The following is a 7,500-nucleotide window of genomic DNA, read 5'->3' as shown; positions in this document are numbered from 1 at the left end:
GGCTAGGGCACTGCCGGTGCGGGTGCAGGCTTACGGCCCGGTGCCTTTTGGTGTTGGGGGTTGCGGTTGGGGTTCGGTTTAGGGTTAGGCGATAGGGTTAGGGATAGGGTTAGGGTTAGGGATAGGGTTAGGCGATAGGGTTAGGGATAGGGTTAGGGTTAGGGTTAGGGATAGGGTTAGGGTTAGGGTTAGGGATAGGGTTAGGGTTAGGGTTAGGGATAGGGTTAGGGTTAGGGATAGGGTTAGGGTTAGGCGATAGGGTTAGGGTTAGGGATAGGGTTAGGGTTAGGCGATAGGGTTAGGGTTAGGGATAGGGTTAGGGTTAGGCGATAGGGTTAGGGTTAGGGATAGGGTTAGGGTTAGGGATAGGGTTAGGGTTAGGGTTAGGGATAGGGTTAGGGTTAGGGATAGGGTTAGGCGATAGGGTTAGGGTTAGGGTTAGGGTTAGGGTTAGGGATAGGGTTAGGGTTAGGGATAGGGTTAGGGTTAGGCGATGGGGTTAGAGCTAGGGTTAGGGTTAGGGTTAGGGATAGGTTTAGGGTTAGGGGATAGGGTTAGGGTTAGGGATAGGGTTAGGGTTAGGGTTAGGGTTAGGCGATAGGGTTAGGGATAGGGTTAGGGTTAGGCGATAGGGTTAGGGATAGGGTTAGGGTTAGGGTTAGGGATAGGGTTAGGGTTAGGGTTAGGGTTAGGGATAGGGTTAGGGTTAGCGTTAGGGATAGGGTTAGGGTTAGGGATAGGGTTAGGGTTAGGGATAGGGTTAGGGTTAGGGATAGGGTTAGGGATAGGGTTAGGGTTAGGCGATGGGGTTAGAGTTAGGGATAGGGTTAGGGTTAGGGTTAGGGATAGGGTTAGGGTTAGGCGATAGGGTTAGGGATACGGTTAGGGGTAGGGATAGGGAGTATCTGGGACGGGCAGAGACTCCTCGGCGGTCCCCCCGGTCCCTGGCGGGCAGACGGACCTCCTGGGCCGGAGGCAGCCTCCGCCGGCGTTACACCCTGTCCCTGGCGGGCAGAGGGACCTCCTGGGCCGGGTGCAGCCTCCGCCGGCGGACCCCCCGGTCCCTGGCGGGCAGAGGGAGCTCCTGGGCCGGGTGCAGCCTCCGGCGGCGGTCCCCCCGGTCCCTGGCGGGCAGAGGGAGCTCCTGGGCCCGGTGCCGCCTCCGCCGGCGGTCCCCCCGGTCCCTGGCGGGCAGAGGGACCTCCTGGGCCGGGTGCAGCCTCCGCCGGAGGACCCCCCGGTCCCTGGCGGGCAGAGGGAGCTACTGGGCCGGGTGCAGCCTCCGGCGGCGGTCCCCCCGGTCACTGGCGGGCAGAGGGAGCTCCTGGGCCCGGTGCAGCCTCCGCCGGCGGTCCCCCCGGTCCCTGGCGGGCAGAGGGAGCTCCTGGGCCGGGTGCAGCCTCCGGCGGCGGTCCCCCCGGCCCCTGGCGGGCAGAGGGAGCTCCTGGGCCCGGTGCAGCCTCCGGCGGCGGTCCCCCCGGCCCCTGGCGGGCAGAGGGAGCTCCTGGGCCCGGTGCAGCCTCCGCCGGCGGTCCGCCCGGTCCCTGGCGGGCAGAGGGACCTCCTGGGCCGGGTGCAGCCTCCGCCGGCGGTCCCCCCGGTCCCTGGCGGGCAGAGGGAGCTCCTGGGCCGGGTGCAGCCTCCGGCGGCGGTCCCCCCGGTCCCTGGCGGGCAGAGGGAGCTCGTGGGCCCGGTGCAGCCTCCGCCGGCGGTCCCCCCGGTCCCTGGCGGGCAGAGTGACCTCCTGGGCCGGGTTCAGCCTCCGCCGGCGGTCCCCCCGGTTCCTGGCGGGCAGAGGGAGCTCCTGGGCCGGGCTCAGCCTCCGCCGGCGGTCCCCCCGGTCCCTGGCGGGCAGAGTGACCTGCTGGGCCCGGTGCAGCCTCCGCCGGCGGTCCCCCCGGTTCCTGGCGGGCAGAGGGAGCTCCTGGGCCCGGTGCAGACTCCCCCGGCGGTGCACCGGTCCCCGGCGGGCAGAGGGCGCTCGTGTACCGGGTGCAGCGTCCGCCGGCGGTGCACCGGTCCCTGGCGGGCTCAGAGAGCGCCTCGGCCGGGGATCGTCTCGTCCCAACGTCCGCCTGGTCCGTGGCCCGCAGGGGGCGCTGTCGGGCGGGGTACGGCCACGGCCCGACGTGCCTCCGGTGGGCTGCGGTCAGTGTGTGCCGCCGTTGGCCGGCTGCGGGGCTTGGTGCTGTTCCAGCCGTGCGTTAGGTGGGCGAACGGCAGGGGGCGCCCCTTGGGCGGGTGGCGGGCCCCGCGCGGGCCAGCCGTGGGGGGTCACGGTCCGCCGCCGGGGCGTCCAAAGGGCGGCGAGAGGCCGTCCGCCGGTGCTGACAAGTCATAAACCAGCGGCGGTGACAAGTCATAAACCAGCGGCGGTGACAAGTCATAAACCAGCGGCGGTGACAAGTCATAAACCAGGACAAGGTTGTTGACGGCGCCGGGCGGCGGCGAAGCGGCTCACCCCGGGGCAGGGTGGCGATTCGAGGAGGGGCGCCCACCCGGCCGCCAAGGCCGCCGCCGGCGGGGGCCGGGGGCGCCGTTTTGAAAAAGAACCGTAGGCCGGATGGGGTCCGATCCACCCACCTTATGCCGACGCCGAGACCTCATTCCCGGCATGACTACCGGTGGTCCGTCCCGCTGGTCTGCCACTTGCGTTTGGCGTCACGAGGGGTTGGCGGGGTACCTGCAGATTGGTAGGAGGTGGAAAATCGAGAAATGGACTTTGGTCGGAAAGGTCCCCTCGAGCCTCCAGGTCTGCGGAGACCGACCCGGGCTGCCGCCCCGCCGGCCGCTCGGCCCGATCGGGCGCGAATTTCTTCCGATTTTCGCCCTTTTTTCGGGTTTTCGGCCGGCGCTCCAAACGGCGGCCCGACGCCCCGCCGAGGCCGGGCACGGCTCCCCGGAGCGCGAGGGACCGGATCAGACCTCGTCGGCACTGGCATGGCCACCGCAACGCTCGGACTTAGCCTGGGGAGGCTGGTCGAGGCGGTGGCAAGTCATGAACCAGTGGAGTCTGGCGGAGACTGTGGCAAGTCATAAACCAGTCGGACTTAGCCTGTGGAGGCTGGTCCAGGCAGCGGCAAGTCATAAACCAGTCGGACTTAGCCTGTGGAGGCAGGTCCAGGCAGTGGCAAGTCATAAACCAGTCGGACTCAGCCTGTGGAGGCAGGGCCAGGCAGTGGCAAGTCATGAACCAGTGGCAAATCATAAACCAGTCGGACTTAGCCTGTGGAGGCAGGGCCAGGCAGTGGCAAGTCATAAACCAGTCGGACTTAGCCTCTGGCGACTTCCAGGAGGTCTATGAGGTCCTGTGCCGCCGCTTTACCGGGGCCAAGGTTGCAGGAGAGCGGAACGGAGGAGTGGATTGGTCCCGCCGATGGGGCACGTGCATATATGAAAAGTGCACCCTACCGTTAGTTAATCACTTGCCCTCGGAAGTGTATGAGGTCGTGTCCAGCCGTGGTACCGGGGACACAGTGGGGGTGTTCCCGCTAAAGGGAGCGGATTGGTCCCGCCGAGCTGCCACTTGCATTTGTGGTCGAGTGTCTCGGACAGCTGGTTAACCACTTGCCCTCGGTAGTGCCGATGAGGTTTTGAAAAAGCCGATCTGCGGGGACTTGGAGCGCCTTCCTCGGATGGACTACCGGGCGCCCTCCCGCCGATTTGCCATTTGCGTTTGGCGTCCCGAGGGGTTGGCGGGGTACCTGCAGATTGGTAGGAGGTGGAAAATCGAGAAATGGACTTTGGTCGGAAAGGTCCCCTCGAGCCTCCAGGTCTGCGGAGACCGACCCGGGCTGCCGCCCCGCCGGCCGCTCGGCCCGATCGGGCGCGAATTCTTTCCGATTTTCGCCCTTTTTTCGGGTTTTCGGCCGGCGCTCCAAACGGCGGCCCGACGCCCCGCCGAGGCCGGGCACGGCTCCCCGCCGCGCAAGGGGCCGTGTTTGCCTTGGTCTGCCTTGGAATTGTCACCAAACGCCCGCGCTTCGCCTGGGGAGGCTGGCCGAGTCGGTGGCAAGTCATGAACCAGTGGAGGCTGGTGGAGACAGTGGCAAATCATAAACCAGTCGGACTTAGCCTGTGGAGGCTGGTGGAGACAGTGGCAAGTCATGAACCAGTGGCAAATCATAAACCAGTCGGACTCAGCCTGTGGAGGCAGGGCCAGGCAGTGGCAAGTCATGAACCAGTGGCAAATCATAAACCAGTCGGACTCAGCCTGTGGAGGCAGGTCCAGGCAGTGGCAAGTCATGAACCAGTGGCAAATCATAAACCAGTCGGACTCAGCCTGTGGAGGCAGGGCCAGGCAGTGGCAAGTCATGAACCAGTGGCAAATCATAAACCAGTCGGACTCAGCCTGTGGAGGCAGGTCCAGGCAGTGGCAAGTCATGAACCAGTGGGAAATCATAAACCAGTCGGACTCAGCCTGTGGAGGCAGGTCCAGGCAGTGGCAAGTCATGAACCAGTGGGAAATCATAAACCAGTCGGACTCAGCCTGTGGAGGCAGGGCCAGGCAGTGGCAAGTCATGAACCAGTGGAGACAGTGGCAAGTCATAAACCAGTCGGACTTAAGCCTGTGGAGGCAGGTCCAGGCAGTGGCAAGTCATGAACCAGTGGCAAATCATAAACCAGTCGGACTCAGCCTGTGGAGGCAGGTCCAGGCAGTGGCAAGTCATGAACCAGTGGCAAATCATAAACCAGTCGGACTCAGCCTGTGGAGGCAGGGCCAGGCAGTGGCAAGTCATGAACCAGTGGCAAATCATAAACCAGTCGGACTCAGCCTGTGGAGGCAGGTCCAGGCAGTGGCAAGTCATGAACCAGTGGGAAATCATAAACCAGTCGGACTCAGCCTGTGGAGGCAGGTCCAGGCAGTGGCAAGTCATGAACCAGTGGCAAATCATAAACCAGTCGGACTCAGCCTGTGGAGGCAGGGCCAGGCAGTGGCAAGTCATGAACCAGTGGAGACAGTGGCAAATCATAAACCAGTCGGACTTAGCCTGTGGAGGCTGGTGGAGACAGTGGCAAGTCATAAACCAGTCGGACTTAGCCTGTGGAGGCAGTTCCAGGCAGTGGCAAGTCATGAACCAGTGGAGACAGTGGCAAATCATAAACCAGTCGGACTTGTCCTGTGGAGGCTGGTGGAGACAGTGGCAAGTCATAAACCAGTCGGACTTAGCCTGTGGAGGCAGGTCCAGGCAGTGGCAAGTCATGAACCAGTGGAGACAGTGGCAAATCATAAACCAGTCGGACTTAGCCTGTGGAGGCTGGTGGAGACAGTGGCAAGTCATAAACCAGTCGCACTTAGCCTGTGGAGGGAAGGTGGAGACAGTGGCAAGTCATAAACCAGTCGGACTTAGCCTGTGGGGGCAGGTCCAGGCAGTGGCAAGTCATGAACCAGTGGAGACAGTGGCAAATCATAAACCAGTCGGACTTAGCCTGTGGAGGCTGGTGGAGACAGTGGCAAGTCATAAACCAGTCGGACTTAGCCTGTGGAGGGAGGTGGAGACAGTGGCAAGTCATAAACCAGTCGGACTTAGCCTGTGGGGGCAGGTCCAGGCAGTGGCAAGTCATAAACCAGTCGGACTTAGCCTCTGGCGACTTCCAGGAGGTCTATGAGGTCCTGTGCCGCCGCTTTACCGGGGCCAAGGTTGCAGGAGAGCGGAACGGAGGAGTGGATTGGTCCCGCCGATGGGGCACGTGCATATATGAAAAGTGCACCCTACCGTTAGTTAATCACTTGCCCTCGGAAGTGTATGAGGTCGTGTCCAGCCGTGGTACCGGGGACACAGTGGGGGTGTTCCCGCTAAGGTGGAGTGGATTGGTCCCGCCGAGCTGCCACTTGCATTTGTGGTCGAGTGTCTCGGACAGCTGGTTAACCACTTGCCCTCGGTAGTGCCGATGAGGTTTTGAAAAAGTCGATTTGCGGGGATTTGGAGCGCCTTCCTCGGATGGACTACCGGGCGACCTCCCGCCGATTTGCCATTTGCATTTGGCGTCACGAGGGGTTGGCGGGGTGCCCGGAGATTTTCGGGAACACGATTTTTAGAACATTTTCTGGCAGCGGTAGCACTTTGAAAGTACCCAGGAAAGTGCTACTTTGAGGTACGGTCCCGATTTCAAATCGAAGGCCTTACCAATGAGCACTCGGAAGTCCTCAAGGGGTTTTAGCAACAATTTTGACGGACTTTTCGAACTCATTTGCCGGCCTAAAAATCGGTCAGAGTCCGAGCCGGCGGTAACTCTGATACAAACAATGTGTTTCTGTGAACTCTTGTGTGAGAAACATACTTGTAAAAAAAACAGACAAAGTGTTTTTTCTGTGGCGAGAGAGAAACACTTACAAAGTTTTTAATGGCGAGAAAACAAAGACACAATTATATATATATATATCCTTGTACAATAATTCAAGAAGAGACAGACATATATGGTAGAAGACACATTATAAAATGTCTGTCGAGGTTTAGCCTTTGTGACTGGGCACCTCTTGTCTTGTTTTCGGGCACACCTGGAGGCCAGGGTGCCCAAGTCTGTTTTCAGGCGACGCGGGGCGGCGGCGTTCCCGTGCCTGGTTCCCTTGGGTTGCAGTCGCATGTGTCACGGTTAACGGGTTGCACAGAGGCACATGTCGGGGCGTTCCCAGAAACCTGATTGAAGTCAGGCGCCGCACGCCGGCTGGTTGCAAGTGTCGTGCGAGCGCCGAAAGCCTTGGCCGAGAGCAGATTCTCGGGCGCGAGAGGTCACGCCCGTGGCGGCCAGTCGTTGTTGCTTCCTTCCGCACACGGCGGCGTACCTCTCGGCACCTACCTCTCGAACGATCAGGCGAGTCGTGTCCGACGTGGGAGGGCCCTCGGCGGGCCAGCGCTATTGTGGGCTGGTGTTCAGGCTGAGCGGTTGACCCTCCCCGTGCTGTGTGGGTTCCCCCGCCGCCCCGAGTCACAGACGGACATCGACCGAGAATTCTCGCAGCCCTTGTGAGGCCGAGGCGTGCGTTTGCTCTCTCTCTGTCGAGCAGATCGCAGTGGCAATATCTCGAGCCCTGGAACGGGCAGGCTCCGAGTCCTCAGTGTCGGCTTTTCCTAGCACTGTGTCCCCGTTCCTGTGGCCGAACACACGTTCTCTGGCAACGAAAGGAAGAACTAAAAGGGTCGCACACTGCTCCCGTGCGTGTGGCGTGCCTCTTCCGCCTGGACGGCGCGAGCCGGTCGCACCGTATTTTGTAGCTGAACCCGGTGCCTGATTCCCTGTCGGGAGGGAAGCCGTGTACCCCCCGTCGGACACACGCTGCGCCGACGACCGGCGACTCCGAGCCGGTGTGGCCCGAGGGTCTTGACAGCTTGACCACCAACGATCGTGTTCACCACCCTTGTTGCTGCACACGCACCCCCCGCCGCCCGGCACCCGCCCCACCGTTCATGTCGCACCCTTGCGACGGCACGCTTCGGTTGTCTTGTGTTCGTGTGCGTCCGCTCGCGCGTGGTTGCTTCCGAGCAGCACGGAGCAAACCAC

Source organism: Scyliorhinus torazame, unplaced genomic scaffold, assembly GCF_047496885.1.
Source record: "Scyliorhinus torazame isolate Kashiwa2021f unplaced genomic scaffold, sScyTor2.1 scaffold_1459, whole genome shotgun sequence".
NCBI classification, from domain to species: domain Eukaryota; kingdom Metazoa; phylum Chordata; class Chondrichthyes; order Carcharhiniformes; family Scyliorhinidae; genus Scyliorhinus; species Scyliorhinus torazame.
This window is presented reverse-complemented; position numbering follows the sequence as displayed.